We start from the raw sequence: 27995 nt of genomic DNA on the forward strand, positions 1-27995 counted from the left end.
TTCATTTACTATTCCATTATTCATCCATTCAAAAACAGCACATTTATGTAATGTGAACTATATGCTAGGCATTGTGGGAGAGGAAAGATCAAGGGGTAGGAGCATGCAAAGGGAAATTCATATGATAAGCAAGGTGCTTTTTTCAAATCATAAATATACAAAAAAATGCTCATCCTCACCAATAAAGAATACAAATTAATAAAAATATCAAATAGGATTGAGAAAAATTAGAAAGACTAATAACATTTAAAATTGGCAAAGAGAGAGAGACATTCTCATCTACTGTTTGGGAGAGTATAAATTGTTACAATTATTCTGGGGAGGCAAGTTAACAATATCTACCTAAATTTAAAATGTGCAAGCCTAAAATTCCAATTTTAAGAATTTATCCTATAGAAATAATTTCTTGAGGACATAAAGATAAACATACAAAGAGGTTTTGTTGCAGCATTGTTTATAATAGCAAAAAAGGAAGGAGGAGAGCAACAGAATAGTGTACACCTGTATTAGCTATGTATTGCTGTGTAACAAATTACCCCCAAAATTATCAGTTGAAAACAACAAATATCTATTACCTTATTTCTTTAAGGGTCATGAATTTGGTTTTGGCTTAGCTGGGTGCTTCTGGCTCAGAGTCTCTCATGAGATTACAGTCAGGATGTTGAACAGGACTGGAGGCTTTGAAGACTTGACTGGGACTGAAGGATCTGCTTCCAAGATGGCCCACTCCTGTCTGTTGGCAGAGGACCTCAGTCCCTCTCTACATGGACCGTGTGAACCTTTCCGTGGAGCTTCTTGAGCATCCTCATGACATGGAAGCTGGCTTCTCTCAGGAAAAATGATCTAAAAGACAGCAAGAAGGAAGCTGCAATGCCTTTTATGAACTAGTCTTGGAGATCACACATTATCATTTCTATAATATTCTATTCATCAGCACCAAGTCAACAAATCCAGTCTAAGCTCAAGGGAAAGTGAATTAGGCTCCATTTTTGGAGGAAAGTGTGTTGAATGATTTATGGATGTATTTTAAAACTCTTTAACTTGTCCTCTGGCCACAGATTAAAATTATTCTCACATAGAAAATATACTCATCCCCTTCCAACATCCCCCAACCAACCTGTTTCAACAATTTATTGCATCGGTTTAAAGTCCAGAAACATGTCAACTTAATCAGATCCAGGTGAGGCTTCGGCTTGTCAGGTGTCATTCCTTAAGTGAAACTCCTTGAGTATGGTTCCTTAGATCTCAAGCCCTGTGAACTAAAGAGACAAGTTATCCATATATATATACATCCATATACACATACATAAATACATACATGAGGGGATAACTCATCCTATATATATACGGGACAGGCACAGGATAACCACTCTGGACATTCTTGTTCAAAAGGAGAAAAAATGAGATGTCCAAAGCAGTCACTGTTCCATAGCAATTCTGAAATCCACTCAGCTACATGTTAGAAGTTCTTGATTCAAACTCATTCCTACTCCTGACCAGGAATGATTGTTCATGGCTCTTGGCTTCAAGAACCTCTGAAGGTCACCTGGTACATCAGGTACATTTTCTACTTTCCTGATTCATTCCTTGAAAGTTAGCCTATTTTGGAGCTGTGTAGTTTTCTCAGTAAAATTTTGGAGTTCCAAATGCCTGTTTTCATTGTGTACTATCTCCTTCAGTCTAAGCTGGTGTTATTTCTGTAATTATAATTATTTTTAGAAACTCTGTGGGCCTGCCATGAATCTTATCAGGGTTTACTTCATTAGACAAAAGCCACACCCACAAATCTCTTCAAGGTAAATTCTTCTCTACCTTGAACTTCTGCTGAACTATGGAAGGACAGTATCCTTTAGCTTCTTCAAAGCTCTGTTGTTTGAACAGTTCTCTGAGGCACCATCTTAGATCTTCCTGAGGTCATAAGCAAAGTATTTTAAAGCTATACTCTTAGCCTCATCTCTAAACTAGGCTTTCTTGGCAGTGGCCTGGAATTGATCTTTGCTGCAAACCCATTTCTTCATTTTAGTTTTGTTTGCCATCTGCAAAGACAGAATTTTTAAAAACCATCCAGTTCTGGCTTCTTTGTGTTTGACAATCCTTCCTTTGGTTTCTCTCTTTCCTCTCATATTTCATTACAATCAGCAAGAAGAAACCAGGTGGCACCTTCAGCATTTTACCTGGAAATGTCCTTAACTAGATCACCTGGCACATCATGTACATTTTCTACTTTCCACATTACCACAGGGGACAGTCTTACTAAACTTTCTGCCACTATGTAACAAGGATCCCCTTTTCTCCAGTTTCCCTAAAGCTGTTCCTCACTTTCCTGTAAGCTCTCACCAGAGTCTCCCTATGGCAACCAGGCCTCTATTAACACTTTCTGACACTCTCCTCAAAGCCTTTACAGCCTTTGCCCACTACCCAGTTCCAAAGCCACTTCCACATTTTTAGGTACTTATTAGGATAGCACCCAACTTCCAGGTATCAAAATCAGTATCATTATCTACTGCTGTGTAACAAATTACTCCAAAACATAGCAGCTTATAACAACCATTTATTATATCACAATTGCTGTGGGTCAAGAATCAGGAAGCAATTTAACTGGGTGGCTTTGGCTCAGGGTCTCTCATGAGATTATAGTCAAGATGTCAGTGGGGCTGTTTTCACTTTTGTAAATTGAAGTATAGTTAATTTACACAGTTGTGTTAGTTTCAAGTGTACAGCGAAGTGACTCAGTTATATATATATATATATATATATATATATATATATATATATATATATATATATATATAAAATCTTTCTCAGATTATTTTCCATTATAGTTCCATTATAGGTATTACAAGATATTGAGTACAGTTCCCTGTGCTATACAGTAGGTCCTTGCTGTTTATCTATTTTATATACAATAGTGTATATATGTTAATCCCAAACTCCTCCCGTGGCATTCTTTTAAAGGCTTCAGTGGGGCTGGAGAATCCACTGCCAAGATGGTTCACTTGAATGTGTACTGTCAGAGGGCCACTGTTCCTCACTGGCTGTTGGCATGGGACCTTAGTTCCTGGCCATATAGGTCTTTCTTCAGGGCTTCTTGAATGTCCTCATGACAAAAAACTGGCTTCTCTCAGAATGAGTGATCTGAGAGAGAAAGAGAAAAGGGGAAGCTGCTATGCCTTTTATGATCTAGTCTCAGAAGTCACATAATGTCACTTCCACCACATTCTATTCATTAGAAGCGAGTCACTAAGTTCAGTCCACACTCAGGGGAGGGGAATTAGGCTCCACCTTTTGGAAAGGAGTATCAAGAATTAATGGACTTCTTTTACTTTGTGAATGTATTTTAAAACCATATCGATACCCATTAAAAATAATGAGGTATGTTAAAAAATACTAACTTAGAAAAGCATTGTTGATATATCATTAATTAAAAAGAACAGAGCAAGCAATGATATATATAGCATGATTTTTTATTTTATTTTTATTTTTTATATATTTATATATATAGCGTGATTTTTTAATTTAATTTTATTTTATATATAGCGTGATTTTTTTATTTTGCAACCAAATCTTACATATGTAGGTGTAAGCATAAAAGTTTCTAGAAGCTTACAGATGAAAATGTTGATAGTACTTACAGAGGTATGGTAGGTGGTTGGAAATGAACCTAGTGGACTGCAGAGGAGTTTTACACATTACATTGAAAAAGAGGAATAATTACAAGCAATTTTTTACTCCTTCTTTGTGTCTTTCTGTGATTCCAAACTTGCTAAAATAAACATGTATTGCTTATATAATTAGAAGGTAGCAAGTGTGCATAACAGGGGAGATTTAACTTTTAGCTATAAACATTGGATTGAGATTGGAAGAGAATGGAGATGAGACCTTACCCAGATCTCAACATAATGATCAGAAGCCCAACAGAAACACCAGTTTGTTAGTACTGAAGACCTGATTTGTTGAAAGTGGATAAAATCAGCCCTGTAAATTGTGAAAAACATAATTTCAATTCTATCTGTTGGACGACAGGGTGTTAACAAGATTTTAAGAAAGAATATATAACAAAGGATTTCTGATTAATACAGAAGATTGAAACATACCTTCCCTACTCTCCTCTCCTGAAATTCCACTACAATGTCAATAGAAGATGAGCTAGACACACACACACACACACACACACACACACACACACACACACAGAAATAGAAGAAGAGGGGAGAGGGAGGTAGATACTGATAGAGAAAGAGAGAGGGAGAGAGAGAGAGAGATTGCAAGAGAGAGAGAGAGAATGAGAGAGAGAAGGAGGAGAGAGAAAGGGAAGGGAACAGGAAGAGAAAGAACAGGAAGGAAGACAGTGCTGTAATTTTGGCAGCTGGAAAGCTGATGGATTAGTGGTGACTGACTCCTTAGACCAGGGGAAGCTGAAATCTAAGCCTACAAGAGCTGAAGTACGTCAACTCATGCCAGGGATTTCCAGAAAAGAAAGCTCAGGAATTGAATCCACCAAGTACTTCAAAATATTGGGGAACAGGTAGGGAAGAAAACAGAGTGTTGATTGAACATCTACATAGGGTGTACCCAGATCCTTCCCTCTATACCATTCCCCAGCTGGATAACTGCCTCTTCTTGAATCTGGCAGAAAACTAGAGGTTTACTCTCTGGAGATGTCAAACCAGAGGTCTCCAGACTTAGGGCATTCAGCAGAGAGGAGGATGGAGTACCATACCAAAAACAGGGGAACTGAATGAAAGCCTCTATTCTAAACAACCTCTTCCATGGCTCAGCTCTTAGAATGCTGGCAGTCATATTTAAAGGCAGGAGATTAGAGGATTCCTCTCTGAGGAAAGTGATCAGCCAAAGAGGAAAATGAGAAAAACAAAATAAACTACTTGCACTTGGGAGACCCCTGATGAAATAGCTGTGTTCTACTCATTATCCTTCAGTGAAGCCAAGTCTTTAATAGGCCCTATTCTCTCTTCTCACAATTTTAAGTCCTCTTTCTTAAATATGAGCAAAATAAGAATAACAAGAGATTTGGGGAAACTTTTAACAGCAGACAGACCAAAACAAATAGAAAAAGTTAGCACAGATGAAACAACATAGGAAGCAGAAAAAACAAAAACAAAAAACTATAATCATCTTCACGGATGATTACATCCCTCCATTACATCCATGACACATGCACACAAAAGTTATAAAAAGAACATTTAGAAAACCAAATAGACCTTAGAAATTTTAAAATATGATACAAGAAATTACAATTCTGGAATAAAGTTTAGAATGCATTAATGATAGGTATATAGAAAGTTATCAAATGAAAAAAGTTAACTATTAATTCTAGGGAAAACATAACATTATAAAAGAAAAGAATATAATACAGTACTTAGCTAAGATAAAAATAATGTTCACATAGACAAAATAATGCAAACTCAAATAGTGATCTATTTAAAAATATGATATAGATAAATGTGTGGGTAGATGAAGGAGGAGTCTGTGTGGTGTCCAGGGGTGTCATGATGTATCTTCAACAGTGGGGAGAGCCTAGAAAATCTCTAAAATACAAAATTAATAAATAGTAGAATAAACTTGCTCATTAGAAAGCTGTGGTAGGTATTTGTCATTTCTTTTCAGGCTGTCTAACTCCTTTTGAACAACATACTGTTATATTTGGGGAATTTACTGCCATATGAATCCTGTATCCCCAAAATAAACTCCCAAATTCTGTTCCAGTGTCCTTTTCAGCTAGCACAGACCCATGTGACCTGGGCTCTGCCAGCAGACTCACTCCCGTGAGATTCTGATCTAGAAGTGAGCAACTTGAGGAAGGTGATCCCATATGGAAAGCATTTGGCTGGTGAGGGCTGTAGCAGAGCAATTCAGCTTTGGAGGGCGGCCACAAGGTTGAGTTCCAGAGCAGAATTGACATCCATGGGGCACGTGGTGGTAGAATGTGTCTTTTTTCAGGGGAGTCTGCTGTATGGTTTAATCACTGTTCTTGGAAGCTTAGCATCCCCATGAGCTACCCCATGTCTAGAGTCAGTCTGTTGTTTCCAAGTACCTAACAACTCTCAGAACTACAGAGGCAAATACGAAAAGAATAGCTAAAGAACTTGAGATGGTTACCTCTGGGAGTGAAAATCAAGGGTGGGAAGAGGTTGATCAGGAAACTACTGATTTTTGTCTTTCTCTTGGGCTTTCTAACCATGACTATTTGACTTTCTAGCTATGTACATATATAAGTTTGATAAAAATTAAAACTGAAACAAAAGAAAACAAAGAGACAATAAGAACTATCTTTTGGAGAGTATAAATGCACCACAGAGTGCTGCATCTCCTTTTTTTGTCTGTGGGAGACATCACCAACCGATAAAGCTCTCATTCCCTACAGAGGCTGGAATCTCACTCACAGTCGTTCCCAACACTTATTTTTAGATATATTGGAGTTCAGTCTTCAGTTGAAAACTCTTTGCCATTCTTGGCCTAAGAGGAGATGCTCAGTCTTGTGTAGGCCTGGCCTTGCATTTCTGAACTTAAGTGAAAGAAAGCCCAGAATATGTTTCACGGTATACAGAATTAGAACATATATCCTAATTCTGAGAAATACCTTTATTAAAGGATGTACGTCAGTACTATAGAACTCTGTTATTCCAGTGAAACTGCTACAGTTGAAAGAAGTCATTTAGGTTTCTGAACATTAACATGAAGATATACTTTGAAGCTTTACAGCACTATGATTAATAGAATTTTATTACCTCAGAGTTTTCAAAGTAGCTTAATCTCTTCACTAGCAGTATCGGCCTAGCATTTTATAAGAAAATCATGTTCCTTCAAGTCAACATATAATTAATTCACATCTGGAGATGAGGCTACTATGACAACATGACAATTTATTGTGGTTTGAACACCTTTGGAAAAGGAATTATTAAAAGGAAGAGAACAGAAATGCTTTGGGATAGAAAAATAGAATACCAGAATTATCTGGACAATTTTTAACAGTCATTTGCAAGGACTTATTGGCACTCTTTTATCTTGGTGTTCTTTCTTTCTTTTTTCATTTCTATGACACAGTGGTAGAATTATTTGTTCTCTAATGAAAATGAGTTTCTGTACAAGATTCAAGAAGCATACTTAAATTCATCAAGTACAGCATCTGTTAAAATCTCCTGGCATTAAAGAAAATGTTTAACTGGATTTATTTCCAACCTTTTTATGAAATGCAGAACAATTGAGAACTAATTAGAGATCTAATAACCCTCTCTACTATTTCTACAGGTTGGACCATTGCTTTATGTAGAGAGAGGTATATCAAAAAACCACTTTCTAAACAGCTTTAGGGTAGACATGAAATTGAATAGAAGGAATACATTTTTCTCTGAGTCTACTGTCTTCATTGTAAAGGTACAGAAAGACGTTAGCTACGAGATGAAAGCCTTATGTGAAATGTGTAGAACAGGAGCTAGTGGGTTCCCTCAGAGCTTCCTGACACAGCCATGACATCTGTGCTATTCCTCAAGCAGGACACATCTGCACTGTCTTTGATTCTTCCTGCTCTCTCACTTTTTTTTCTCAAATTGAAGTACAGTTGATGTAAAGTATTATATTAGATTCAAGTGTTCAACATAGTGATTTGACAATCAAATACATGACAAAATGATCAACACAATAATTCTAGTAATCATTTGTTACATACAAAATTATTACAGTATTATTGACTACATTCCTTATGTTGTCTATTACATCTTGTGACTCATTTATTTTATAACTGGAAGTTTGTACCTCTTAATCCCGTTCACCTATTTTGCCAAACTCTGCCTCCTCCTCCCCGGCAATCGCCTGTTTGTTCTTTGTATCAATGAATCCATTTCTGTTTTGTTTGCTCATCTGTTTTGTTTAGATTCCACATATAAGTGAAATTATACAATATTTGTCCTTATCCGACTCATTTCACTTAGCATAATACCTCTAGGTGCATCCATGCTGTCACAAATGGCAAAATTTTATTCTTTTTTATGGCTGAGTAATATTCCTGTGTGTGTGTGTGTGTGTGTGTGTGTGTGTGTGTTACATCTTCTTTGTCCACTCATCTATCCATGAGCATTCAGGTTGCTTCCATATCTTGGCTTTTGTAAATAATGCTGCAGTGAATATAGGGTGCATATATCCTTTCAAATTAGTGAAAATTTGTTTTCTTAAGGTAAATACCCAGAAGTGGAATTGCTGGATCATATGGTAGTTCTGTTTTTAATGTTTTGCAGAACCTCCACAGTGTTTTCCATAGTGGCTGCACCAATTCACATTCTCACCAGCAGTGCACAAGGGTTCCCTTTCTCTGCCTACTTGCCAACACTTGTTATTTATTGTGTACTTGATAACTACCATCTTAACAGGTGTGAGGTGGTATCTCACTGTGGTTTTGATTTGCATTTCCCTGATGATTCGTGATGTTGAGCATCTTTTCATGTACCTGTTGGCCATCTGTATGTCTTCTTTGGAAAAATGTCTATTCAGAACATCCACCCATTTTTTAAGTGGATTGCTGGGTTTTTTAAAGAAAAATATTGAGTTGTATGAGTTATTCATATATTTTGGATATTAACCTCTTATCAGACATTTTTGCAAATATTTTTCCCATTTGGTAGGCTGCCTTTATATTTAGTTGATATTTTTCTTCTCGGTGTAAAAGCTTTTTTAGTTTGATATAGTCCCATTTGTTTATTTTTCCTTTTGTTTCGGTTGCCTGGCTCCAATGCCAGCCAAGGGCACCTGCCAGGCCTGGTGAAGTGTGGGGGCTGCTTTGGAAGAGCACCGTGCTGTTGGGTTCATGGGTGAATCCAGGGTTAATTGGTTGCATGGGGAGACTCAGTAATGGCACCTGCCAGCACTGGGCCAGCTAGGTAGAGGGTGAGCTAGAAAGAAAAAAACCCAACCAACCAAACAACAAAACTGGCATCCACCAGCTCCTTTATAAGAAAAAGTTCCATCAGATCCCTGCCCTCAGGCACATACCCTAAACTTGGTCAATGAATCTCTAGGTGCCTTTCATACTGCTGCTTCTGTGCTGGGCCTTGGAGTTTTTGTGCGTGCCCCTTAAGTGTGGATTCTCAGTTTCCTACAGCCCTCTGGCCCACTTGGATATAAGTCCCACTTGTTTTCAAAGCCGGATGTCATGGGGGCTCATCTTCCCTGTGTGGGTGCCCCGGGCTGGGGACCCCAATGTGGGATTTGGAGCCCTTGCTCCTCAGGGGGAACCTCTGAGGCTGTGATTTCCCTTCTGCCTGTGGGATGTGGATCCCAGCCAGACCGTGTCTCCACCCCTCCTATTCATCTCAATGTGGCTTTTACCCTTTACCTTTTTACTTATTTATTTTTTGGCCACCACGTGGCATGAGGTATCTTAGTTCCCCTACTGGGGATGGAACCTGTGCCCCCTGCAGTGGAAGTGTGGAGTCTTAACCACTGGACCGCCAGAGAAGTCCCTACCCTTTATCTTTAGTTGTAGCCCTCTTTTTTGCTAGTCTTCAGGCTGTTCTCAGAGATAGTTTCCCCATATGTAGTTGTAAATTTGGTGTGTCCATGGGAGGAGGTGAGCTCAGGATCTTCCTACTCTGCCATCTTGAACCACCTCCACACCTTTACCCTGGCATTTTTCAGTCACACTTTCCTATTCCTTGGAATTTGATTGTGTCTGTCTCGTCTTTATTTTAATCACATGGCTAATGTGCAAGGGCACATGTTTATATCTTGAATTTTCTGGCCCACAAAGTCTCAGAGGAGGTTGCGTCTCAGGTCCTGGAGAGGAAGACCCAGCAGGGCATGGTAAATGAGATATGGGGCAATGTGGGTAATGACACAGTGTTAGACAAAGCATCAGAAAAACTAGGTTCCCAAATTCTGCCAAAGCAGTGGAGCGACTTTGGGTAAGCCACTTAACCTCTGAATTTCATTTCTCTCATCTGTGAAATGAGATGATTGGGTTTAATCATCTCTAAGATCCTTCCCTGCACCCAATCCCTTAATATTGATGTGGCATGTCTTAACCTTTTAGAATTCCTATGGATGAGTGTTAAACATAGAAAGTATGTAGGAAGGGTAGCCTGTATTCTCTTAGGGTAGAGGTTTTTTTAACCAAAAAACATGACCAGTGTTAAAGCAGTGCCAAGACAAGTAGAGTTCACGTAGGAATCCATCTGAGTAGTTTAAGGTTGCTATGATTATGTCTAGTTAGAAAAAGGTATTAAGAAGCTGAGTATAAAATATCTTTATAGGAACTATCTATGTAAAGAACAAAGCTTCAAGAAAAATGAAACGTAAACTCCCTAAAGGCATAAAGTGACTCACATATGTTTTTAGTTGTTTGTTTTTGAACAATGTATAAAAAGGAATAGTATACTTTTTTGGTAAGGATACTTAACTTGGTTGGGTAGGATATGGGGGGTGGGGGCAATTCAGATCACAGCCTTAGCCCTATCTCACAAATTTGGGCAAAGTAATTATTTTTCTTTATTTCTGGTTCATCATCTTTTAAACTTTGAAGGTTTACTGTTTACTTTTTAGTACTGTATAAAGGAAGGTAATTCAGCAGAGTGTTAGGGGACAAAGACTGTAGAGTCAGACAGAACTGGAGTTGAATCCCAGCCCCATGACTTACCTCTCATGTGTCCTTGGGAAAATGAAGTAATCTCTTTGAGCTCAGTTTTCTCATCTGCGAGGAGAGAACAGAAATCTTCCATTTTTGCCTGCCAGGCATTTTTCTACCTTCCCGTAGGGACACTCACTCCACGTGCTTAGCTCAGTAGGGGTTGAGCTCTGTTCTATTCGCATGGTTGGATATGACCTGGGCCTGGTCAACCACATTGCCCACCTCCCTAATCAATCTCAACTTCAGGGAGAGGCAGAACGCCCAAGGGAGCCAATCAGACAATTCCCTGGGATTTTACTCCCAGACTGTAGAGAAGATGCTTCCTTTTTGTTTGGGTTACTAAGGGGGTAGAATATAAGTTTGAGTCTATTGACGCCCACCATGATTGCTATAGGAAGAGAGATTTTGGCGAGATAGAGATGGGGATAAGGAAAGGGATATAGATGGAGCTCGAGACAGAGGAGAGGATAGAGATAGAGCTGAGGAGAGGAGTAGAGTTAGGGATAGGAATAGGAATACAGTTAGAGATAGGCATAGAGATAGAGTTGGAAGTAGGGATAGGGACGGGGATGAGGGTAGGGTTAGAGGTAGGGATACAGATAGTACCTTAATAGCACTGTTTGAGCCCTGGATCCAGCTGAACCACTACCCCCAGATCCTTTGGCTAATTGAGCCAGTAAATTCGTTTTGCTTAAACTAGTTTGACTTGTGTTCCTATCATTTACAACTAAAAGAATCTGAACATAATACTTATCTCGTGGAGTTATGGCAAAAATTAAATAGAACAAAGCATGGAAAGCACATACCACAGGGCTTGGCAGGGACAAGTTGCCACAGTAAGATGCTAAACAGGTGGTGGCCATTATGATAAGTAATTAAAGCTAACATGTACTTATTTATACTTTTATGCCATTTTTTACCCTAAGAAGGTTCAAGACAAAGAAGGTAAAATATAAAAATTTAAAACAGTATAGTATAAAATGTTGATATGTTTTTTTAAAAAAATAAAAGAGAGGCTGCCTAAAATCATAAGGCCACAGACACCCCAAAACACAACACCAGATGTGGACCTGCCCACCAGAAAGACAAGATCCAGCGTCATCCACCAGAACACAGGCACTAGTCCCCTCCACCAGGAAGCCTACACAGCCCACTGAAACAACCTTAGCCCCTGGGGACAGACACCAAAAACAGCAGAAACTATGAACCTGCAGCCTGCAAAAAGGAACCCCAAACACAGTAAGTTAAGCAAAATGAGAAGACAGAGAAACACACAGCAGATGAAGGAGCAAGGCAAAAACCTATCAGACCTAACAAATGAAGAGGAAATAGGCAGTCTACCTGAAAAAGAATTCAGAATAATGATAGTAAAGATGATCCAAAATCTTGGAAATAGAATGGAGAAAATACAACAAAAGTTTAACCAGGACCTAGAAGAATGAAAGAGCAAAAAAACAATGATAAACAACACAATAAATGAAATTAAATATATTCTAGAAGGGATTAATAGCAGAATAACTGAGGCAGAAGAACGGATAAGTGACCTGGAAGATAAAATAGTGGAAATAACTACTGCAGAATAGAGCAGAAAAAAGAAAAAAGAATGAAAAATATTGAGGACAGTCTCAGAGACCTCTGGGACACCAGTAAATGCACCAACATTTGAATTATAGGGGTCCCAGAAGAAGAAGAGAAAAAGAAAGGGACTGAGAAAATATTTGAAGAGACTGTAGTTGAAAACTTCCCTAATATGGGAAAGGAAATAGTTAATCAACTCCAGGAAGCACAGAGAGTCCCATACAGGATAAATCCAAGCAGAAACATGCCAAGACACATATTAGTCAAACTATCAAAAATTAAATACAAGGAACAAATATTAAAAGCAGAAGGGAAAAACAACAAGTAACACATAAGGGAATCCCAAAAAGTTTAACAGCTGATCTTTCAGCAGAAACTCTGCAATCCAGAAGGGAGTGGCAGCACAGATTTAAAGTGATGAAAGAGAAAAACCTACAACGAAGATTACTCTACCCAGCAAGGATCTCATTCAGATTTGATGGAGAAATTAAAAGCTTTACAGACAAGCAAAAGCCAAGAGAATTCAGCACCACCAAAGCAGCTTTACAACAAATGCTAAAGGAACTTCTCTAGGCAGGAAACACAAGAGAAGGAAAAGACCTACAATAATAAACCCAAAACAATTAAGAAAATGGTAACAGGAACATACATACCTTAAATGTAAATTGATTAAATGCTCCCACCAAAAGACATAGACTGGCTGAATGAATACAAAAACAAGACCGGTACATATGCTGTCTACAAGAGACCCACTTCAGACCTAGGGACACATACAGACTGTAAGTGAGGGGACGGAAAAAGATATTCCATGCAAATGGAAATCAGAAGGAAGCTGGAGTAGCAATTCTCATATCAGACAAAATAGACTTTAAAACAAAGACTATTACAAGAGACAAAGAAGGACACTACATAATGATCAAGGGGTCAATCCAACAAGAAGATGTAACAATTGTAAATATTTATGCACCCAACATATGAGCACCTCAATACATAAGGCAAATACTAGCAGCCATAAAAGGGGAAACGACAGTAACAAAATCATAGTAGGGAACTTTAACACCCCACTTTCACCAATGGACAGATAATCCAAAATGAAAATAAATAAGGAAACACAAGCTTTAAGTGACACATTAAACAAGATGGACTTAATGGATATTTATACAACATTCCATCCAAAAACAACAGAATACACATTATTCTCAAGTGCTCATGGAACATTCTCCAGGACAGATCATATCTTGGGTCACAAATCAAGCCTTGGTCAATTTAAGAAAATTGAAATCATATCAAGTATTTTTTCCGACCACAATGCTATGAGACTAGATATCAATTACAGGAAAAAATCTGTAAGAAATACAAACACATGGAAGCTAAACAACACACTACTTAATAACCAAGAGATCACTGAAGAAATCAAAGAGGAAATCAAAAAATATCTAGAAACAAATGACAATGAAAACACAATGACCCAAAACCTATGGGATGCAGCAAAAGCAGTTCTAAGATGGAAGTTTATAGCTATACAAGCCTATCTTAAGAAACAAGAAACATCTCAAATAAACAACCTAACCTTACACCTAAAGCAATTAAAGAAAGAAGAACAAAAAAACCCCAAAGTTAGCAGGAGGAAAGAAATCATAAAGATCAGATCAGAAATAAATGAAAAAGAAATGAAGGAAACGATAGCAAAGATCAATAAAACTAAAAGCTGGTTCTTTGAGAAGATAAACAAAATTGATAAACCATTAGCCAGACTTATGAAGAAAAAAGGGAGAAGACTCAAATCAATAGAATTAGAAATGAAAAAGAAGTAACAACTGATACTGCAGAAATACAAAGGCTCATGAGAGATTACTACAAGCAACTATATGCCAGTAAAAGGGACAACCTGGAAGAAATGGACAAATTCTTAGAAATGCACAACCTTCCCAGACTGAACCAGGAAGAAATAGAAAATATGAACAGACCAGTCACAAGCACTGAAATTGAAACTGTGATTAAAAAACTTCCAACAAACAAAAGCCAAGGACCAGATGGCTTCACAGGCAAATTCTACCGAACATTTAGAGAAGAGCTAACACCTATCCTTCTCAAACTCTTCCAAAATATAGCAGAGGGAGGAACACTCCCAAACTCATTCTACAAGGCTACCATCACTCTGATACCAAAACCAGATAAAGACGTCACAAAGAAAGAAAACTACAGGCCAATATCACTGATGAACATAGATGCAAAAATCCTCAACAAAATACTAGCAAACAGAATCCAAAAGCACATTAAAAGGATCATACACTATGATCAAGTGGGGTTTATCCCAGGAATGCAAGGATAAGAATCACTATAAGCAAATCAATCAACGTGATACTCCATACTAACAAATTGAAGGAGAAAATCCATATGATCATCTCAATAGATGCAGAGAAAGCTTCTGACAAAATTCAACAACCATTTATGATAAAAACCCTCCAGAAAGTAGGCATAGAGGGATCTTTCCTCAATATAATAAAGGCTATATATGACAAACCCACAGCCAACATCATCCTCAATGGTGAAAAACTGAAACCATTTCCACTAAGATCAGGAACAAGACAAGGCTGCTCACTCTCACCACTATTATTCAACATAGTTTTGGAATTTTTAGCCACAGCAATCCAAGAAGAAAAAGAAATAAAAGGAATCCAAATCGGAAAAGAAGAAGTAAAGCTGTCACTGTTTGCAGATGACATGATACTATACATAGAGAATCCTAAAGATGCTACCAGAAAACTACTAGAGCTAATCAATGATTTTGGTAAAGCAGCAGCATACAAAATTAATGCACAGAAATCTCTTGCATTCCTATACATTAATGATGAAAAATCTGAAAGTGAAATTAAGAAAACACTCCCATTTACCACTGCAACAAAAAGAATAAAATATCTAGGAATAAACCTACCTAAGGAGACAAAAGACCTGTATGCAGAAAATTATAAGACACTGATGAAAGAAATTAAAGATGATACAAATAGATGGAGAGATATACCATGTTCTTGGATTGGAAGAATCAACATTGTGAAAATGACTCTGCTACCCAAAGCAACCTACGAATTCAATGCAATCCCTATCAAACTACCACTGGCATTTTTCACAGAACTAGAATAAAACATTTCACAATTTGCATGGAGACACAAAAGACCCCAAATAGCCAAAGCAATCTTGAGAAAGAAAAATGGAGCTGGAGAAATCAGGCTCCCTGACTTCAGACTATACTACAAAGCTACAGTAATCAAGACAGTATGGTACTGGCACCAAAACAGAAATATAGATCAATGGGACAGGATAGAAAGCCCAGAGATAAACCCACACATATATGGTCACCTTATCTTTGATAAAGGAAGAAGAATATACAGTGGAGAAAGACAGTCTCTTCAATAAGTGGTGCTGGGAAAACTGGACAGCTACATGTAAAAGAATGCAATTAGAACACTCCCTAACACCATACACAAAAATAAACTCAAAGTGGATTAAAGACTTAAATGTAAGGCCAGACACCATCAAAGTCTTAGAGGAAAACATAGGCAGAACACTCTATGACATAAATCACAGCAAAATCCTTTTTGACCCACCTCCTAGAGAAATGGAAATAAAAACAAAAATAAACAAATGGGACCTAATGAAACTTAAAAGCTTTTGCACAGCAAAGGAAACCATAAACAAGACCAAAAGAGAACCCTCAGAATGGGAGAAAATATTTGCAAATGAAGCAACTGACAAAGGATTAATCTCCAAAACATTCAGGCATCTCATGCAGCTCAATATCAAGAAAACAAACAACCCAATTCAAAAATGGGCAGAAGACCTAAATAGACATTTCTCCGAAGAAGATATACAGATTGTCAACAAACACATGAAAGAATGCTCAACATCATTAATAATTAGAGAAATGCAAATGAAAACTATAATGAGATATCCTCTCACACCAGTCAGAATGGCCATCATCAAAAAATCTACAAACAATAAATGCTGGAGAGGGTGTGGAGAAAAGGGAACCCTCTTGCACTGTTGGTGGGAATGTAAATTGATACAGCCACTATGGAGAACAGTATGGAGGCTTCTTAAAAAACTAAAAATAGAATTACCATATGACCCAGCAATCCCACTACTGGGCATATATCCAGAAAATACAAAAACTCTAATTCAAAAAGATACGTGCACCCCAATGTGCATAGCAGCACTATGTACAATAGCCAAGAACTGTAAACAACCTAAATGTCCATCGACAGATGAATGGATAAAGAAGATGTGGCATATATATACAGTGGAATATTACTCAGCCATAAAAAGGAATGAAACTGAGTTATTTGTAGTGAGGTGGATGGACCTAGAGACTGTCATACAGAGTGAAGTAAGTTAGAAAGAGAAAAACAAATACCGTATGCTAACACATATATAGGGAATCTAAAAAAAAAAGAAAATGGTCAGAAGAACCTAGGGGCAAGATGGGAATAAAGATGCAGACCTAGTAGAGAATGGATTTGAGGATATGGGGAGGGGGAAGGGTAAGCTGTGACAAAGTGAGAGAGTGGCATGGACATATATACACTCCCAAACATAAAATAGATAGCTAGTGGGAAGCAGCCGCATAGCACAGGGAGATCAGCTCAGTGCTTTGTGACCACCTAGAGGGGTGGGATAGGGAGGGTGGGACGAAGGGAGATGCAAGAGGGAAGAGATATGGGGACATATGTATATGTATTGCTGATTCACTTTGTTATAAAGCAGAAACTGACACACCATTGTAAAGCAATTATACTCTAATAAAGATGTTAAAAAATAAAAACAATAAAAATTGGCTTATCAAAAAAACAAAACAAAAACACAAACAAACAAAAAAGAACAAGCTGGCTTGTTCAGGCAACAATGATCACAAGGATAAGCCCACATTCACGCATGCACTAGTGCATTTGTTTTGCTCCATAAAGATCTGAACACATACATGGGTGTGCATATATGCACATGCACATACACGTACACGCACACACTATACAACAGATCAAAAATGTTGCACTACAATTCCAAGTAGGTTGGTCACAGAGATTAATAATAAACATGAAGCAGCCCTGTCAATTCCAAAATCCAGAGGATTCAGCTTTCTTTTTAATAATGGCAAAACCAGAAACAGCCTTATAAATATTTTTAAACATAAACTCCTAGGCTGTATTCCTTACAAAAGTTTTCAAGTTCAGGGGAATTCTGAATATTTTATGATGTCAAAGGATTTGGGGGGATTTGGGAATTTTTAAGAGCTAAAATTTAAATATTTTAGGTAATAGTCAAACTAAGTCTAGTCATTAAATCACTGTTTTAGACGCTGTGTGTATCTGTAAATCAGAGACTGGTTTTCCGATTCCCAAGACAATAAGTCCTTAAAATAAACAGTCCAGTGGGTTTTAGCATCAGCAAAGAACAACTTACGAAATCTATGACACTGTTAGATTTCCATCTGTTCCAGGAGCTGTTGACGATACATGTGAGGTTACCCAGGCACTATTTCAAAATGATGTGAACTGTAGGGATCTTTAATCATTTGCAGAGTCACTATGTGAGGACGCCACATGCCAGGTGCAGGAGAGCAGATGCAGTCCCCAATTTACCAGGTTCATGTCACAATTCATTCCCATTATGGCAGTCTGGTATTCAAAATCTGCTTGAAACTAGACAAACATATGCTGGATGGCTGCATGTTTCTCAGGCTCATATATTATACCTAGCAGGTTTCTGGATAAATTAATTTATTCCTGATCTGCAAGAATCATTTGGAATTGTCTCTGGTCATCCATGTCAAAACCTTAAGGTGGTAGAGACTAAAGCAGGATGAAACTCCCAGGCTTCCCAGGACCATGACAGAGCCTTCCACACTTGATGCTAATATATTGTAAAGTATGTGCTAATGAATTACAAATGGTGTCACACAGTCTTTGCACGTTGTCATATTAATTCAAGATTTCAGAATTTCAAAATGCATTTTCAATATGGTTCAAGTGTATAAATATCAAGGAGGCATTGACCTTTATCAAAATGATTTTTTCCTGTGTTAAAAAGATCAAAATTTAACATAACAGGGCACACGATTTGACTTTGCTGTAAAGTGGTTGATGAGGAGAACTGTATCTGCCCCCAGATTATTCACATGAGGACGGTGAAACCTTTCATTTGCACTTTTTTTGGGAATGGCAGGAGTGTGGATGGGAGCTGGGGGAGAAAGAGGAATATTGCAACTAGTGAGAAAAGAGTAAACTGAAGGATGTCAGTTCTTTAATTAACATGCTGCTTGTCATCTTTAGCACAGAGAATAACAAAACCCTGCAGGCACTAAATAAAATGAGCCTTTGAGAGGTTTCTCATCCTAGGCAATCTACAGTTTGTGTCAATTTGGAGTCACTGATGCAAACATTTTGTTCAAATACTTTATTGTTTGCTAGCTGCATGACATCCACAAGAATGTTTTCAAGGTCAAATGAATATTTTGATAAGTCAGAGTGTGGGATTCTGTGAAGTGGGCTCCTTGAGGTAGATCAGGGACCTTGAATGAAGCAAATTGGAGCTTCACCTCAAGTCCCCAAACCACTAATACGCTTACACAGCTATCAACTCCCCCCCACCTTTTTTTTTTTTTTACTTTATATACTTTTTAATTGAAGTATAGTTGATTTAAAATACTATATTAGTTTCAGGTGTACAGCACAGTGATTCAGTATTTTTACAGATTATAATCTATTATAGCTTATTACAAGATAATGGCTATAATTCCCTGTGCTATACAATATATCCTTGTTGCTTATCTATTTTATACATTGTGGTTTGTATCTCTTAATCCCATGCCCCTAATTTGTCCCTCCCCCCCTTCCCTCTCCCCTTTGGTAACCATTAGTTTGTTTTCTATATCTGTGAGTCTGTGTCTGTTTTGACATATTCATTTGTTTGTATTATTATTATTTTTTAACATCTTTATTGGAGTATAATTCCTTTACAGTGGTGTGTTAGTTTCTGCTTTATAACAAAGTGAATCAGTTATACATATACATATGTCCCCATACGTCTTCCCTCTTGCGTCTCCCTCCTTCCCACCCTCCCTATCTCACTCCTCTAGGTGGTCACAAAGCACTGAGCTGATCTCCCTGAGCTATGCGGCTGCTTCCCACTAGCTATCTATTTTATGTTTGGTAATAACACCCACTTTGTCTCCAACAGGATTTACGACTGGAATCAATCAGTTCCAGCCTCAGGGGAGCCCAGATCAGAAGAAAATAAAACAGTAAAAATACTGATTTTTGTCTTACCTTGTCAGAATCTTCAATTTCAGGGGCAAATGTTTTGGGCACCTTTATGACCACCGCATCATTCCCCATACTATTAGAGCAGCAATCACATTGAACTTGTTCATTGCCATGTCCCCATTTTCTGGCCCAGTGCTCGGCACATAGCAAGTACTCAATAAATATTTGTGAACAAAAAATAGATTCAAGGGTCACACGATTAAAACTACCTCTTCAAACTAACTTAGGAAACATCCCAGGGAGTTTTAAGCAATAATTAAAATCTTATATTTTGACTCATGTCCCAGAAACTTCTTAAGGGACTTGTGAACTTCTAATATGCTAACCTCTCATTTTGTAAAGAATCGTTGTGTGTGCTTCTGGACTTATATGCTAACAAATAATTGAGGTATTTATCTACTCGTAACTGTAGAAAACGAGTCCAAACTGTAGGAGCTTTCTGTATTAAAACAACCCTCCCAAAAAAGATTTACTCTTTAGGGGAATAATATAAATTGTGGGACATTTTAAATTGTGATTACATAGACAATTCTAATAGGACATCACCCCATGGAAGAATAATACATTCTAACCAACATTTTCACCTGTTTCATTGGGAAGGGAAGTCCTTTCATGAAAACATCTTACACAGCAGCCATCAGGGGGCATCATTAGTGTGATCGTAGCATTGGGGAACCTCTGTTCCCCATCATACTGAACAACACCTTAACGTGGGTATCTTGGGTTGAACTCTGATTAGAGTTCCCATGGGTTTATTTGGGAGAAAAGGGGGAGAGTGAGTGATGAGTTCCCTCTAAGTAAAAATACAGTAGGACATCTCAGGCTCACTTTATTCTCCCCATTCTCCATTCCCAAGTACTGCCATCACTAATCAAATCGGTTTCATTCTTTCCTAGTTTATCATTCTAAAAACTATGTATTGGGCTTCCCTGGTGGCACAGTGGTTAAGAATCCACCTGCCAATGCAGGGGACACGGGTTCGAGCCCTGGTCCAGGAAGATCCCACATGCCGCGGAGCAACTAAGCCCATGCGCCACAACTACTGAGCCTGCGCTCTAGAACCCACGAGCCACAACTACTGAGCCTGCGTGCCACAACTACTGAAGCCCGTATGCCTAGAGCCCGTGCTCCACAACAAAAGAAGTGCAACAAGAGAAGCGTACTGCAACAAAAGAGTAGCCTCCGCTCACTGCAACTAGAGAAAGCCCGCGCACAGCAACGAAGACACAATGCAGCCAGAAATAAATAAATAAATATAAATTTAAAAAATAAATAAACAGGGCTTCCCTGGTGGCGCAGTGGTTGAGAGTCCGTCTGCCGATGCAGGGGACACAGGTTTGTGCCCCAGTCTGGGAAGATCCCACATGCTGCGGAGCGGCTGGGCCCGTGAGCCATGGCCGCTGAGCCTGCGCGTCCGGAGCCTATGCTCCACAACGGGAGAGGCCACAACAGTGAGAGGCCCGCGTACAGCAAAAAAAAAATAATAATAAATAAATAAATAAAAAATAAATAAATAAATAAGTAAAAAATATGTATTGTCCTTTGCTGGATACTTCCTAAAATGTGCATATTTAATACTTAATTTAATTTTTAAATGGTTGCTGTGGCACTGACTGCTAGTTATCGCCCAATACATTATATAAATGAGTTATACAAACATGTTATAAAAGATGATCTTGGTCTATTGACCCGTGGGTTGTTTATCACTTCACCGCATGTTGAGATCTATTTGTTCAAAAGTCTACTAGCATCATGCTCAAAATTGTACACATCCAATTCTTTTAAAAATAGCCCCAATAAGCAGATTTTTAGCCATTTAGAGCCCAACTGCTTTGTATACCCTGTGAAACCTTTCCCAAGGTTGTCATGATACCTGTCATGTCCTGATAAGGTAGAGCCCTGTGGTTATGAGATCCCAAGCTGCTACGGCCCTTCCGAGCTCTCTGACCCAGAGACTTATCACCCTCTCCTATCCTCCTCTCCTGTGAGGTCTCTTGCTCTTTTCCTCCTAGATGGTTGCCCCCACATTGTAACTTCTGGACTTTCTCCAGCAGTGATGGACTTCCCTTCTCACACAACTTCATCCAAGTGCTCCCCATGTGAGGACACAGTGAGGAGACAGCTGTCTATAACAGGAAGCGGACCCTCACCAGACACCAAATCTGCCAGTGCCTTGATCTCAGACTTCTCAGACTTCAGAACTGTGAGAAATAAATGTTTGTTGTTTAAGGCACTCAGTCTATGATTTTTTTGTTACAGCAGCCCAAACAGAATAAGACAACAATCATCATAGGAGAAAGATTACAGGCAAGGCTCAGAGAAGTGTGAGCAGGAAAGATATTTGGGGAACAGCAAACAGTCTAGTGGTTTAAATCATACAGTGCATGCAGGGAATGATTGGGAGACACGTTTGAAAAGTGTGTTTGGGTCACATTAGAAAGCCCTTAAATACCAGGGCCCTGAATGCCATTGATTTTGGCTGGCAGTAGAGGGTCCCTAAAGGCTCTTGAGTGAGACAGTGATGTGATGGGAGCTGTGTGCCTGTAAGATGTATCTGGAAACTGTGTGAAGACTGGACCAGAGAGGGGGAAGACAGGAGATTAAAAAGATACCACTTCAGTGGCTTTGTAGTTATCCAACAAGATAATGAGAGTCTGAACTAAAGTGGTGGAGGGGGAAGATACAAATAACATTCAGAGATTATTGATCATTCCTCCAACCGTAATACAGATGATGCCATCCTAAGTCTCTCATTCTGTCTATTTTTATCATTGATGCTATAGGTAGCCAGACAAACTGGCATTGCTTGTAGCATGATTATATTTCTTCACATCAAACACATCAACATACTCACAAAGAGATCTTGAGCTTCCCAGAAATAGACAGAGTACATAGGTAATTTACCAAACTGATAGAATTAAATACTCTAATAGAATAAAAACAAAATGGTTAACTGAAGAGCCTTGTTGGCTGGAAACAGCAATTTCCCATAAAGACATTTATTTCATTGAAAATGAAGTTCATAAGTTCATGTGTTGGTGGGGTATCTTTCTATAAAATACATTTGCATTTTTCAAAATACCTACTAGCCTCAAAAACTAATAAAATTTAGGTTAAAGATTTCACTTGGAAGGAAATAAGCATAGTGGGCTTCTACAATGCATGTGAAGTAATTATCTCAAATAACATTAATTGCCCAGGTGCTGCTAACAGGGCCCAGGCAACTGGGACATTAAAACTGCAGCCATAATAGAGAATTATTTCAGAAGTTACTTTAAAAAGCTTTTGCCTATTAGTCTCAGTGGGCTGTTTGCCTCTCTGGCATTTCTTTTACCTCTTCCTTCTTCCCCAAATTGTGGGGCAGTCCTTTGGTTCTTGAAAGTCACTTGGAAGAAACAAGTGACCTATGCTATACTAATTGTTTTCCATCACTGAATGTTTCCATTTCCACGGGGAATGGTTCAGGACTCATGATCTGACAGGGAATCTATGGAAGATCACTGGCTTTTCCTTGTTAATAACAAAAACTCTGACTCAGATTGGCTAAAATAATAAAGACTTTTATTTCCTCTTACAACAAGAAGTCTAAAAGTAGAACAATCCCAGCCATACCATAATAAGCTTTCCAGGGGCTTTCCTGGTGGCGCAGTGGTTAAGAATCTGCCTGCCAATGCAGGGGACACGGGTCAAGCCCTGGTCCGGGAAGATCCCATATGACGCAGAGCAACTAAGCCCGTGCGCCACAACTACTGAGCCTGCGCTCTAGAGCCTGCGTGTCACAACTACTGAGCCCGTGAGCCACAACTACTGAGCCCACATAGAGCCCTTGCTCCACAACAAGAGAAGCCACCACAATGAGAAGCCAGCGCACTGCAATGAAGAGTAGCCCCTGCTCGCCACAACTAGAGAAAGCCCGTGTGCAGCAATGAAGACCCAACGCAGCCAAAAATAAATAAAATAAGTTTATTAAAAAAAAAAATCTGCTGACCTTTGAAAAAAAAAAAAAAGCTTTCCAGGTCTCAGCTTTGTCTCCTCCATAGTTTGGTATTGTCCTCAGGATAGTTTTCCTCATGATCACAAGAAGGCTGCCAGTAGCAACTACCACAACACACTTCCTTTCTTATACCAAGCAGGTGAAATAGAGAAGGAACCTCTTGCCTTTTGATATAACTGGGCTAATTTAGGACATAAGCTCAACCTGAGATAATAACAGACCAGGAGAATACTTTCCTGATTAGCTTAAACCTTAATTCCTGATTCAATCATTGGTAAGAGGGGTAAAAGTACTATGATTGGATTATACTAGTCAGGATCCGTGCTAGGGGCTAGAGATGGGATGAATATCCCCCCAAAGCAATGTTCTCTTAGAAAGGCAGAAATTAGAGGTGGGAAGAGATGATGCAAAAAAATGTTAAGAATACATGTATACATGTAGCAACAATATGATCAGTGAGTTGCAAAATAGATTACTCTGCAGAAATGTCAAAGTAGGTGTAAGAGATGGCAGGGAACTGATTAGATGAGTTAATCCTATCAAGGACTTAAAATAGTAGAGGGTAGAGAGAGAGGATTAGGTGTGAAAATTTTTTAAAGAAAGAGATGCTGGTGTGCTATGAGTCTCAAGCCCCCATCCTAAGGGGGAAGAGTGTCTACTCCTATGGGGGCAAAGAATGTCACCTGCACTTCAGTTAACAAAGAATGTCGCCCGCCATCAAGCCATCAGCCATTGCAGCCATGCCCCCCTCCACCCCGCCCATGGTGTGCCCTGGGGGGAATTCCAATGGAGAAAAACATATTTTGGCCATAGATAGTTAAGATGCATATCAAAAGTATAATTCCAATGAGCCCAGACTCTTGGATCTTCTCACACTTAGAAAAGCACTAAAATCATTAACTTGATATGTCTGTTTCTTGGGATTAGCAGTAATCTTTTGATGGTCAACTACATGTTTGTTTTTGTTTCTGAGCAAAAACTCTTATATTTCATGGCTTCTCCCTTACCTCCTTGGAACAGTTCCTTGGAGCTATCTGAGAGCTTATCTCCTGGGCTATAATCTTCAGTAAGGTCTCAGGATAAAACATAACTTGCAACTTTTACGTTGTGTGGGGTTTTTTTTCAGTCAACACCTAACACAAACTGAGTAAGAGGGGCCGAAAGGGAATCATTTGGGTAGCTTGCTGTTTCCCCTGCAGTTACAGAATCAGCATGGATGTGGCTTGACTCCTCTCCTCAAAATCTACAGGCTGGAGATGGGTTGGCAAGCTGTTTTGGTGGCAGAGTGACGGAGGCTTGCTGCTATGCTATGATGGACCTGCACTCACAGAGTTTTGGGGACAAGGAATGTGGGAATGTTTCCTGTGGCCGGGATGTGGGCTATATGTGTGAACTTGAGAGCCAGTGGGAGAATCATCTTTAATCCTTTCCATTAGGATCATCGTAGAAACAAAGAGACCTCAACAGAAATGATACTGAGCTGGATCACCCATTCCCTAGAGCTTGTAGAGGAAGGAATTGCAGGCATAGCATGTGTTCGCCCAGATCAGAGAAACTGCAGGTGAAAGACCACAATGATATCAAGGTCTCTAAAAGTGAGTAACTTTAAACGTCTGCCAGACCCAGAAAGTGTGAAGCCGTATTACAAAGTACCAGTCAAATGAGAAACTCTCCTTTCCCTTCCGACCTCTCTGATATCCACTCCCCAAGGGAGCATATGCTGGAAAACAAGTTGGATAAAGAAGGAGGAAAGAAAGAAGGACCACACCCTAGAATGCCCTGCAGGTGGCCAGTCTATAGCAGGACCTGGTTTTGTTGATTTTAAATTTAAATCAAGTTCAGAGAGCATTTTAAATTATTGAATTGACACTGTCTTTGTATTCTAAAGTGACTTTTGAACCTTGTATTAGTTAAGAGAGATCCATAAATCATATGCTCTCCAAGAGTTTTCACCCTGGAATCACTTTCCCGTGGCCATGATCTGCATGAGCAAAAGGGATACTCTGTGCCTTGCCTTCAATATCCAGGAAGCTAGTGACTGACTCTCAGACCTCTGCTACAGCTGCCGCAAAAAAGCAAGTGCTTTGACAACTGTGCTTGCAAAAAGCAGCAGAAGCGTGGCCTCTTATGCATGATGTCACTTCCTCCCAAATGTGGCACGGGTCTATCTGCCTGATAGACTCTAGATCAAGCTGAAGGGAGTCTGGGCATGTAATCTTAACTTGGCAGGCTCCAGCAAGAAGCAAGCACACCCCTGTCAGGGGCTGGCATGGGATGGAGGGAGCCAGCCTGCAGTGTCTGCCGTAATGCCCACACCACACACCTGGTGGTCTACATCCTGAGTAGTTTCACTGCATGAATGTGTCTACTCAAGAGACAGGATTAATAAGAAATTGCTTCATGGCCTTACTGTACACTTGGAAGCCATCTACTCACCGGCATCCAGGTGACATCCAGGTGTGACCTCTCTCACTCTCTCCTGCCAACTGGCCACCTTTCTCCTGGCTCCTCCCTTTCCTTGAGCAATGAAGCTTCTCCCCACAGGTCTCTTCAGAGCCTGTTCACATCTTACCCACCCTTTGGGGTCTCCCTGAAGGGCCCCCGGCCCCAGGAGCCTTTCCTTGGCTTTCCAGGTTCCTCTGCGTTCCCTCTTTTTCTTCCTGTCCAGAACACTTCCATTTTGACATGGGATTATATAAGCCTTGGATTCGTCTGCTAATTCATTCATTCAACAAATGTTTAAGGAGCCCATACAAGGTGCTTTGTTGAATGTCAGGTGGTAAAGGCCTGGTGCCTGTCTTCTTAAAGCTTACAGACTATTATAGAGGAAACAGACATTAAACAAGTAAACAGCATGTAAATGTAGAATTACAGATTGCAATCAGAGCTATGAAAGAAAACTTTCAGATGTGTTGAGAGAGTCAATCAGTGGTCTGTCTCGAGTGGTCAAAGAAGGTGTCCCTTAGGAAGTGAAATCTAAAACAGGAGGTCTAAGTAGGGGCTAGCCAGATGAACAGGGGGAGCAAAAACATGCCAGGAAGAAGGAATCATTAAAGGCCTTGAGTCAGGAAGAGATGAAAGCATTTTAGGAATGGAGAGGACAGTACATTTGGGACATTGTGGCAAGGGGCAGGTGGCAGCAGTGAGAAAAGTTTAGAAATATAACCTGATTATGTGGGTCCTTCCTGGTTGTGTTAGGCACTTTGGACTTAAAGCTAAGGATACTGGAAACATTTTTGAAGGATTTATAGCAGAGCAGTAATATGACCCAATTAATGTTTTAGAAGAATACCCTAGTTCCTCAATGGAAAATGGATTGCTGAAGAGCACGAGTAGAAAAAAAGGAAATTAGCTAGGGAGCAATTACAAAAGCCCAGACGAAAAGTCATAGTGGTTGGCCACTAATGGTGGTGGCAGGGGAGATGGAAAGAATGGTTGATAATTGAGATCATAGCTTCATGTCTTTCGTGCATGCCAGGCATCTGGCTTGGTGAAAACCTATAGCTCTACTCAGTGGGTAAATATAATAAATCAATACAGTAATTAGTTAATTACATGCTGCTTTAACCTTTTAAAAAGAGGAGCTGATCTATATTGTTAACTGGATCAAACATCTCACAGCAGCTGAGAAAGCAATTATGTAGACATATAGTCAATCTGGTTTGTTTGCTAGGTCAGTCTGGTTACTTTGGCTATATTAACAACTGAATAATATAGACCATGTGGTTATCCAGAGTTCTGTTTAGTCACTGTACTAGTTCAAGATAACACCAGTTCTGTTTAGGTCATTTTCATTGCTCATTAAATAGAGCTTTGAATGCACAACTTAGGATTTTATAGTATATAACCGTGGTTCCTAAATATTTTTTTTCCGTAAACCAATATTCTTTTCTTTTCAAAAACTGGGGGAACTGCTTAATGTGACCCCCTTTAGTTTGTCAAGAATGGGTATTAGAAGAAACAATCAAGTAACTACTCTCAGAGCGAGGGTTCTTAGCTGCAAGCGATAGAAACTAAATTCTGTCAGATTTAAGTAGGAAAGAATTTATGATGAGAGTTTTGTGTGGCTCACAGAATCACCAGGAGGGCTGGAGACTTAGGGCCAAGCTATCAAGAACACTGTCCAAATCTTTGATGTGATGAAGATCGCACAGCCACTGCCAGGGCCATTAAGCAGTCGACGCCATAGGTTAATCACTAAGATCACCAACGCTGCCACTGGATGGCTCTGAGAACTGACACGTGGCCCTTGGAAGTAGATATAGCCACTGCTGCTGCCACCGTCCCTCCCCAGAATGGTTGCTGGGCAGTCCTTGCTTCACAGTGCCGTTTTCGGTTCAAAGACTGGTATGAACTTACCATTAGTGAAGCGTAGCTCAGGGGCTTGTGTCCTCACTGCAAGGAAGATAGGAAACTGAGCTTCCAGGGCTGGAGGCAGGCAGGGCTTCCCAATGAGATTTATAAAGTGCAGAAT

General features: G+C 39.3%; 1 long non-coding RNA gene across 1 annotated transcript; it reads right to left on the reverse strand.

The window, feature by feature from the left end:
- Window positions 1-27991, reverse strand: LOC132429030 (uncharacterized). The gene is made up of 4 exons (XR_009520270.1): window positions 27881-27991; window positions 10643-10696; window positions 1118-1259; window positions 1-843 (listed from the first exon to the last, which is right to left on the reverse strand). It is a non-coding gene; the product is annotated as an uncharacterized lncRNA (long non-coding RNA).
- Window positions 27992-27995: the final 4 nt, after the last annotated feature.

The sequence above is a fragment of the Delphinus delphis genome, chromosome 8, assembly GCF_949987515.2.
Source record: "Delphinus delphis chromosome 8, mDelDel1.2, whole genome shotgun sequence".
Lineage (NCBI taxonomy): Eukaryota > Metazoa > Chordata > Mammalia > Artiodactyla > Delphinidae > Delphinus > Delphinus delphis.